At 41.5% G+C, this 9,986-nt stretch overlaps 1 protein-coding gene across 3 annotated transcripts in view; it reads right to left on the bottom strand.

Moving 5' to 3' along the window:
- Positions 1–9,986, bottom strand: part of FAM184B (family with sequence similarity 184 member B) — a 184,637-nt gene that overhangs the window by 119,058 nt on the left and 55,593 nt on the right. The gene's annotated exons all lie outside the window — the stretch shown is intronic.

The following is a 9,986-nucleotide window of genomic DNA, read 5'->3' as shown; positions in this document are numbered from 1 at the left end:
GGCCATCTCATCAGTCTTCCAAGGTTAATCTGGCCCAACTATCAGGGCATCCTCAAGAGGATTGTCCCTGGAAGAAATGGGAATCAAGATCCTCTGGTTCACTGAAAGTCTTCAAAGCTGATCCATAGTCACCTTGCATTTGACACAGTTTTGTTCCTTACATTTTAATCATTTGTATAATTTTAAAAAATCATTTGATTTTCATTATAAAAGTAGTACATGATCAAGGTAAAAGTAAGTCAAAAGAACCACAATTTAAAAAAAAAAAACTGCTCTCAGAGTGCCTAGGTGGCTCAGTTGGATAAGCATCAGACTCTGGATCTCAGCTCAGGTCTTGATCTCAGGGTTGTGAATTCATGTTGGGCTCCACACACTGGGCATGAAGCCTACTTAAAAAAAAATCTTCTCCCAATTAAAATATCCTCAGGGGCGCCTGGGTGGCTCAGTCAGGTAAGCATCCAACTCCTGGTTTCGGCTCAGGTCATGATTTCACCGTTTCATGAGTTTGAGCCCCACATCAGGCTCTGTGCTGACAGTGCGGAGCCTGCTTGGGATTCTCTCTCTCCCCCTCTCTCTGCCACCCTCACGCTGTCTCCGTCTCTCTCAAAATAAATAAACTTTAAAAATATATCCTTAAAAAAAAAGAGTACACATATTCTACAATCATAGGGGGTTAAGGACCCTCTGAAGTGCATCTATAAGCCTCTTACTGTCTATGGCACGTGTTCAGGAACCTTTGCAGTAAGGAAAAAGGAAGCCAGAAAAGATCATAAATCTAAAATACTGGAAACAGATCTAAAAATTGAATTGTTAGCATAACCTATATATTCTGCATTCATTGCCTCGAACACAATAAAAAAAATCAAAAGAAGAATAAAAGTCACCTCCAAACCCACTAGGACAAAGAAATGGTTACACTAACATTCTGGTGTGTTTCCTGACAGGTTACTTTGTACTTAACGTTTTAAGGTATTTTCATAATTATGATCATGGAATATATTCAATTTCATTTCCTTACTTTTAACTTACCATTATAAGTGTCTTTTCTTCATAAACATAAGTGTTTTTTTCCCTACATAAACATCATTCTTACTGTGGACATAAAATTCCATCATATATCCCAATCCTATTTTATTGCTATATACACCTATCGTTGGAAGTTTAAATTATTTCCAATGTTTGCTTATAAATAATAGTGCTTAGAATAAAGATTTGCAATAAGGGTTTTTTTCATGTTTTGGATTTTTCCCTTAGGAGAATTCTCAGAAGTGGAATTTGAAGGTGAGAGGGCACGATTTTAAGAGTAATCATACATATCATCAAAATGCTTTTGACAGTGGGACCATTTCACTCTGCCACCAGTCTGCTTCACCACACCCTCACCATCATTGTGTGTTTCCTTTCCTTTAATCTTTACAAGTTGATTGGCAAAAATTGTTGATATACTTCCCATGGTCCTGTTTTAATCCCATGACCCTTGATTCGCAGAGATGCCCATTAGACATTGCAAACCAGTATCAGAGGTATGTAAAAAATGGACTAAAACATTTTACAAATGTTCATTAAAGCAGTTTGATTCTTGCAATTCATCATGTTTTGTATTTTCATATAGATGGATTTCTCAACCTTGGCACTATTGACATTTTGCACCAGATAAGTCTTTGTTGTAGGGATTGTAGGGTGTGAAGCAGCATCCTTGGCCTTGACCCACTAGATGCCAGTAGCTCTATCTCCTGTGACTCCATTGTGACAACTAAAAATGGCTCCAGACATTACCAAATGTCCCCTGGGGGAAAATAGCCCCTAACTGAGAATCAAATGTCTCCTAGGAAGAAAATGGCCTCTGACTAATGGAAAAATACTAATACAAAAATACTAATGGCCTCTGAGTTCTGTTAGCTCAGGTTTCCATTCCAATATTATACTTTTATTTCTTAGTATCTTCGACCTGATAGTGCCTGCCTAACAACCTTTCTTGGTTTCTCCCTTGCAACAGAACTCCTATTTCATTCAGCTGTTCCCCTCCCATGGACTCAGGACATGAATTAGGACTAATTACGCCTTGTCTAAGCCAGGCCCTAGAGTCCTGTTTCCCTTATCAGTGATTAGTTTTGGTTTGGGTGAGTAGTCTGTCCTGGTCATGGGACCCAAGGAGATATCTGCTGAAGGACTTCTGGGAAATATTTCCTTACTAGCAACAAGAAGCACATAGGAGAAAATGGCCTTCACCTTCAGCAGATGGTGTCATGTCTCTGTGTGCTGCCTGGAATTGCTGAAGCCACCTTGGAACTCTGAAGGGAGAAAGCATTGACATGCAGAAGACTAAGAAGATGGAAAGCACTTAGCCTATGAGGAACTACTTGAGACACTGAATCATCCAGCCATGGAGAGGTTCTACCTCTGGATTCCTGTTACATGACACAACACATCTCTAAACTTTTAAACTACTTGTTGTTATTGTTGTGTCTTCCACTATTTGCATCCTAACAGACTTTCTGGAGCCCCAAACACAGTGCCCAAGAGAGGTGGCAAAATCGGTTCCTCTCCGGGCGGGTTCCAACATCCAAGTTGGAGCAATAGGCAGCCCATGGCCACAAGGGCCATCTCCAAGCAGAGACGTGGCTCCAGAAGGTCCAGCCAGTTGAAGAAAAGAGCTCAACCAAGGGGCAGGGAATCTAGACAGCTAATTCTTGTCCTAAAGAACCAGGTAAGCAGGTCTAAAAAGACAGAGGTGTGGCAGGAAGGAAGCTGCTCCTCAGGGTCCAGGAGTTCAGGGAAGCAGATGAATTTCAACCCCACCATGGAAGCTTTTGGTATAGAAGGATGGCTCTATTTTCACTGTCTCAGAGTGGGCAAGACTGGAGATCTTCAGTACTAGTCGCAGTAGTTGAGAGGAGCTAGAACAGGTTGTTACTGACCAAGTGTCTAGCATGAAAAGACCTCAAAAATGTTTTAGGAACAAATACATTAGCTGGAACTAACAAGACCAAGTTCTATTTAAAAAGGTTTTAAAACATATTCTGTATGTAACTTTTACTCAAAAAAAAATTTAAAACATGTTGAAATGAAATGTAGCATTATTTTCAAGATAGCTATAAGGCAGCCTTTCTCCCCATGGATGCCGCCAAGCAAGCATCATTAAAGTCTCCCCTCCCAGAGGGTGGGTGATGGGTATTGAGGAGGGCACCTTTTGGGATGAGCACTGGGTGTTGTATGGAAACCAATTTGACAATAAATTTCATATATTGAAAAATAAAAAATAAATTAAAAAAAATAAAATAAAGTCTCCCCTCCCACCACCATCACGTCTAAGTCAGAGTCTCCCAATGAGCCCGAACAGCTGTAGAAGCCCTTCATCAGAGGTTTAGCTTTGAAACAACCAATGGGAGTCTAAAAGGCTTTGGGTTTGTCATGGATGCCACTGTGGAGGAGGTGGATACAGCTATGATACAAGGCCACTCAAGGTGGATGGAAGAGTTGCAGAACCAAAGAGGGTTGTCTCAGAGAAGATTCTCAAACACCTGGTACCCACTTAACTGTGAAAAAGATTTATGTTGGTGGCATTAAAGAAGACACTGAAGAACATCATGTAAGAGATTATTTTGAACAGAATGGGAAAATTGAAGTGGTTGCAATCATGACTGACGAAGGCAGTGGCAAGAAGAGAGGCTTTGCTTTTAACATTTGATGACCACGACTCCATAGACAGGACTGTCCTTCAAAAATACCATACTGTGAATGGCCATAACTGTGACATAAGAAAGCCCTATCTGAGCAACAGATGGCTAATGTTTCATTCAACCAAAGACGTCCAGCAGTTCTGGAAACTTTCATAGCAGTCATGGAGGTGGTTTTGGTGGGAATGACAACTTTCATCATGGAGGAAACTTCAGTGGGCCAGGTGGCTTTGGTGGCAGTCGAGGTGGGGTGATAGATATGGTGGCAGTAGGGACGGCTATAATGGATTTGTTAAAGATGAAAGCAACTTTGGAGGTGGTGGAAGCTATAATGATTTTGATGATCAATTTTCAAATTTTGGGCCCAAGAAAGGAGAGAATTTTGGCGGCAGAGCTCTGGCCCCTATGTTGGTGGAGGCCAATACTTTGCCAAACCACAAAACCAAGGTGGCTATCGTGGTTCCAGCAGGAGCAGTAGCCATGGCAGTGGCAGAAGGTTTTAATTACAGTCAGGAAACAAAGCATAGCAGGAAAGGAGAGCCAGAGAAGTGACAGGGAAGCTACAGATTATAAGGTGAACTCAGCCCAGCATAGTGGTGGCAGGGCCTAGCTGCTACAAAGAAGACATGTCTTAGACAATACTCATGTGTGTGGGCAAAAAACCGTGAGGACTGTATTTGTGACTAACTGTATAACATGTCATTTTAGTTGCTGATCTGTGGAAAGTGCAAAGCATTCCAACAAAGGGTTTTAATGTAGATTTTTTTGGTTGTTGCCTCCTTGCTGTTGACTGCTAAATAGTGTTACCAGGATGCCGAATAAATGTGTCTTTTTAAAAATGTGTTGTGTAAAGTTAGTCTACTTTGAAGCCATCTTGGTAAACTAACCCAACAGTGTGAAGTTAGAATTCCTTCACGGTGATGCCAGGTTTGATTCAAAATTTCTCTGCAACCTGCTTGGGCACAGAAGCCATGATCTCCACAAACTTTGGTGTAACTGGACTGACAGTTAATGTGTTGTGACCTGTAGTTCACTGTTAAAAGGGCCATCCAAGCAAAGTCCTGGAGTTTATTTGTTTATTTATATGATTGTTGACACATCCTAGGCAATTTATCTAAATTGAATTATGGTATCAGCTAAAATTAGATGGGACTAAAGCTTGTGTACCATTCATTATCATGCATAATCAATAAACAATTTAATATTCTCTTGAAAATATATAGATAAAGCCATTTTTCCACTCACTTAAATCAGCTCTTCTGTTGTCAAAAATTTCCATAATTAAGTAATTCAGAGAAACAGGTTATTAAATACTGGGATGGCTGTCACTCTCTGCAGGCCTTTAAAAATTGACTAAGATAAAGATATATGATTCAACAGCTTTGCTAATTATAAAATATAACCAGTTGAAAAGGATTAAATGTTGGAGGTAGTCACAGAGAAGACATTCCCGCTGCTTGACCCATGAGCTGGACCAGAGAGACTGGAAGTTCCTCACACCTTGCCCTGTCCTCAGAATGTGTTATGGCCCATTCTTTCCACACTGGGAGCCATTCTCAAGGCCATGGACTTGTTGCCACCATCTGAACTGAATATGTGACTGAATCCACTGAGGGCCTCTATATAAACTTTTAAAATTCTGGGCATGGGTGTGAAAGTCTCCTCCTCTTGCAGCCATCCATGAGAAGCCTTATATGTAAGTTTTCCTTGCTTATTACACCTGCCATCTACCAATCTAAGGTGCTCTGCCTTTTTCTTCAGTCTCTCCCTGTCCTTTCTATACAGGGGCCTCTTTTGATTTTCACCCCGAGAATTCCAAAGGTTCCCAACATTAAGAAAGGAAATGTTCTCTTTACAACAACAGCAAATACACACACACACACAACACAGAGGAACAAATTTGAGAAATATGTAGAATTTATATGTAGAAAATTTTAAGCTGTGAGATGTGAAAGTAAATGAGAAGACCTACTGTGGTTTTGAAGAGGAACACTTAATATAATAGTATGTAAATTTTCACTATACTAATGTATAATTGCAATGCAATCCCTATACATACACCAACAGGATTTTTTTCTATTCACATAGAAAAATGAATAGACGAATAATCCAGGGACTATTTTATAAATCTATGGTAGATATTTAGTAAGATATCAAAGCTTATTATAAAGTTATAATAATTAAATTAAATTGCTTGGTTCTAGACATGAAATACATGATTAGAAGAGAGGACAGTGGCGCCTGGGTGGCTGTTGGTTAAGTGTCTGGCTCTTGATTTCAGCTCAGGTCATGATCTCACAATTTGTGGGCTTGAACCCTGCATTGGGCTCTGCGATGACAGTGTGGATGCTGCTTCAGATTCTCTCTCTTTCCCTCTCACTCTGCTCATTCCCTACTCGCTCACATGTGCATTTTCTCCTTCTCTCAAAATAAATTAAAGAAGTGTTAAAAAAAAAAAAGAACAGGAGAGTTCGGATTGCTAAATTCATGGTAAAGATTGTATTTCAAATCCATGTGGAATGGCTGAATTATTCAATAAATGGTATAGGGCAATTGGCCAAGCATTTGAAAAGGAATATAGTTGGATCCCCACTTCACCCTTTATATCAAAATTACAACTTACATGTAAAAAATAAAACCAGGTAAGTATTAGAGGAAGCTATAGATTAATTTATATTTATTTTATATATTATATAACCTATAATGTTAGAGAAGGATAAAGGCCTAAGGTATTATTTACCTACTATATTTTCCTTTTGCTAATTCCTTAACAAATTACCACAAACTTAGTGGCTTACAACAACACGAATTTATTATCTCACAATTGTGGAGGTCAGAAGACCTAAAATCAAGGTGTCAGCAAGGCTGCACTCCTTCTAGAGGCTCGAGGGATGACTCTGCCTCTTCAGCTTCTAGGGGCCACCTGTATTCTTGGGCTCATGGCCTCTTCCTGCATCACTCCTATCTCTGCTTCTGTTATCACAGGTCCCGCTCTGCCTGTGACCTTTCCACCTCCCACATAGAAGGACCCCTGTGATTACACTCTATCCACCTGGATAATCCAAGAAAACAACCCATCTCAAGCACTTTAACTTAATCACATCTGCAAAGTCCCTTCTGTCATGTAAAGGAATATATTCTCAGGTCTTAAGGATTAGGACACTGACATCTTGGTCAATGGGGGGGATTATTCTGTCTACCACAGCACTACCCAATAGCTACTCCTTCCTTCTTCCCCCCTTTTTAAAAAGCTTATTTATTTTGAGAGAGAGAGCGAGCACGGCTGTGTGTGTGTGTGTGTGTGTGTGTGTGTGTGTGTCTGTATGCATCACAGAGGGAGGGGCAGAGAGAGGAGGAGAGAGAGAATCTGAGGCAGGCTCCACACTGTCAAACGTGGAGTCCAACATGGGGCTAGATCCTCATGAACCATGGTATCATGCCCTGAGAAGAAACCAAGAGTTGGACACTGAATTGACTGAGCCACCCAAGCACCCCTCCTTCCTTCTTCATTAACAGGACATCAATTATATTCATGTAGCCACCTCTACCCCATGCAGTCTGGGTGACTCAGGAAAAGAAGACCACATGTCTGGCTGCAACAATGGGTTTTGACTGGTCCAGACATTTGATGCATAGCATTCCTCTAGTGATGGTTATTGATCCAGAATGGTCATGGGCTCTATTTCATTGGTACAATCAAGAAAGTGGGAACTAATATTCCATGGCAGATAAAGAGATTTCACTCTCACTGAATAAGAACAAGGGGTGTGTCTCTCCCGTTGCTACTAGGAGCCGTCTTATGACAAGAAGGGAGGCCAACTTCAGTATGGTGTCACCACTACAGATGTCAAAGCAGGGACAGGAAGGACCTCAGGTCCTGATGATATTGTTGAGCTGTTCGATCAGCCTATCACAAAGTCTTCCCTACTATTGGATTTTCTGTTAAAGAAAATAAGACATTTTCTAATTCTTTAAACCATATTTGGGTAGGTTTTCTGTTAATTGCCCTAAGACCATCCTAACTGATACATAACCAGAACATAAAACCCAGAAGCCAGTAAGAAGAATATGGATATATTCCAGTAAATTTTAAATTCAATGAACTTTAAAGTTCCAAGTGAGAAAATTACAAAAACGTCAAAAGACAGTAATAAATGGAAAAATGTTTTCAACAGACATGACAACCAATTACCTGACTTAACAAAAGCATGTATAAATTGTAAGAATGTGGAACTCGATAGAAGTATGGACAGGGACTTACATAATCTAAAGAAAAATAAATGCAAGCAGCCAATAATCAAATCAATGAATGCTCAAACTCAAAATTTTTAAAGGGTAATCTAATTAAGTAGATTACTTTCTAAAACTATGATCAGAGGAAAAAGTTTCATGAGGTTGTTGGTTCAGGTTGGGGAAAGAGGCCTCTCCATGTGGATGAGAGTATACAAATCAACACAACCTTTCTGGGGGGCACCTCAGCAACATTTCCCACAATTTTCAATGAATATGCCTTTTGATCCAGCATTTCCGCTGCTAAGGATTTATATTATGGGTGCCATAACATGATGTAGGTCATGAATATTTACTGCAGTACCATCTGGAATGGAAGAAAAAAACCCAACTATGATGCCCAAGGAGAACCAAATAATGAATTATGGACATTCTGCAGCCATTAAAAAGGCTAAGGTGCCTGAGTGGCATAGTCAATTAAACATCTGACTCGATCTCAGCTCAGGTTATGATCTCACAGTTCATGAGTTTGAGCCCTGCATCCGGCTCTGTTTTGATGGAGCAGAACCTAATTGGGACCGTGTCTCTCCTTCTCTATGTCCCTTCCCCGTTTGTGCGTGCTCTCTCTCAAAATAAATAAAATTTAAATAAATAAATAAACAAACAAACAAACTTTAAATAACGAATTTTTTTAAAAAAGGCTAAGCTAGGAGCCAAGATGGCAAAACAGCATGGAAGTTTTTTGTGTGTCTCGCGTCCATGAAATACAGCCAGACCAACAATAAACCATCCTGCACACCTAGAAAACTGATTGGAGGATTAACACAACAATCTGCACAACCTGAACCATAGAATTCAGCAGGTACACGGCACAGAGAGTGAACTTGGGGATCGAGAAACCTCGGGAAGGGAGGTGCTTTTGCAGGTGGAGAGAGGACACAGACTGGGGTGGGGTGGGGAGAATACAGGAAAAGCACCCCTCCCCAAAAGCAGCTCGAGAGAAAGTGGAAAATTGGAAACAGCCACAGGGACTAAACTAAAAAGGGAGAAAGGAGAAAGGACAGGGTTTACATTCCATTAAGACTGTAAACAAGGGGAGCGCAAAGGCTGCAACTCCACAGCTCGATACCTGGTGGTGCTCTGGTGGGAAGGGCGAATCCCCAGGAGCAGAGTGGGGTCCGGGAGGTTCTCGGGCCACACAGGGAGAAGTGGTTCCACTGCTGGAAGGACATTTGGTATAGACTGTTGAAGCCACCTCGTCCCAGCAGACCCCAGAAAACGGCCACTTTCTCTGATGCTGGAACAAGGTCATTAAGGGTAAAGCCTGGTGCCAGACATATGTTGTGATTCTCCATAATCCCTGAAACGCTGCTGCTACACTGTCTCGCAAACATTTTCTGGGACGAGCTGGCACCTGGCCGCAGTGTTGGGGTACCGGCAGCAGCAGGGTCCAGCAAGTGTTCCTGGGTGAGGCTGACATTCGGCCATTGCTCATTCGGCCATCGCTTGGTGAGACCCTCCTGCAGAGGGGTGAAGCGGGTCAAAACCGCAGTCCTTCAGAAGTGAGGGGCTGGGGAAAAGAGCCGCATCTGAGACAAAACTTGGGAGAGAGGTACTGTCTGGGGCTCGGTCACGGACAGTGAACAAGCAGGGAGTGGACGAAAGCTGAAGACAGAGGACGGGTCCGTGATTGCCGATCGGGGAGAACAGAATTCTGATACTAGAGAAGTATCAGCTGGATGATGCCATTTTCACCACTACCGCACATGCGCATACACACCCACGAGCGACGCAACAATCCACCCCAGTGGGCTAGCAGCGCCATCTAGTGGAGAACAGAGCCGTTACACTGAGCCCCACCCAGCTGGGCCAACCTCACTCTTCAAGAACACAGGTCTCACTGCCTACTTAGTTTATGGACTATAGAGTGCTACACAGTCTGACTTCTAGGGGAAAACAAAGTAATTTCAGTCCTATTTCAATCTGTTAGCAGGTCCATCTATTCAATTTTCTTTTGTTTTCTTTTTCACTTCTTTTCTTTTTCTAGAATACAGAAAGAAAAATTCATTTTCATTTTCA

The sequence above is a fragment of the Leopardus geoffroyi genome, chromosome B1 (genome assembly GCF_018350155.1).
Source record: "Leopardus geoffroyi isolate Oge1 chromosome B1, O.geoffroyi_Oge1_pat1.0, whole genome shotgun sequence".
Classification (NCBI taxonomy): domain Eukaryota; kingdom Metazoa; phylum Chordata; class Mammalia; order Carnivora; family Felidae; genus Leopardus; species Leopardus geoffroyi.
The sequence above is the reverse complement of the archived record's forward strand: the minus strand, read 5'-3'. Positions and strand labels throughout refer to the sequence as shown.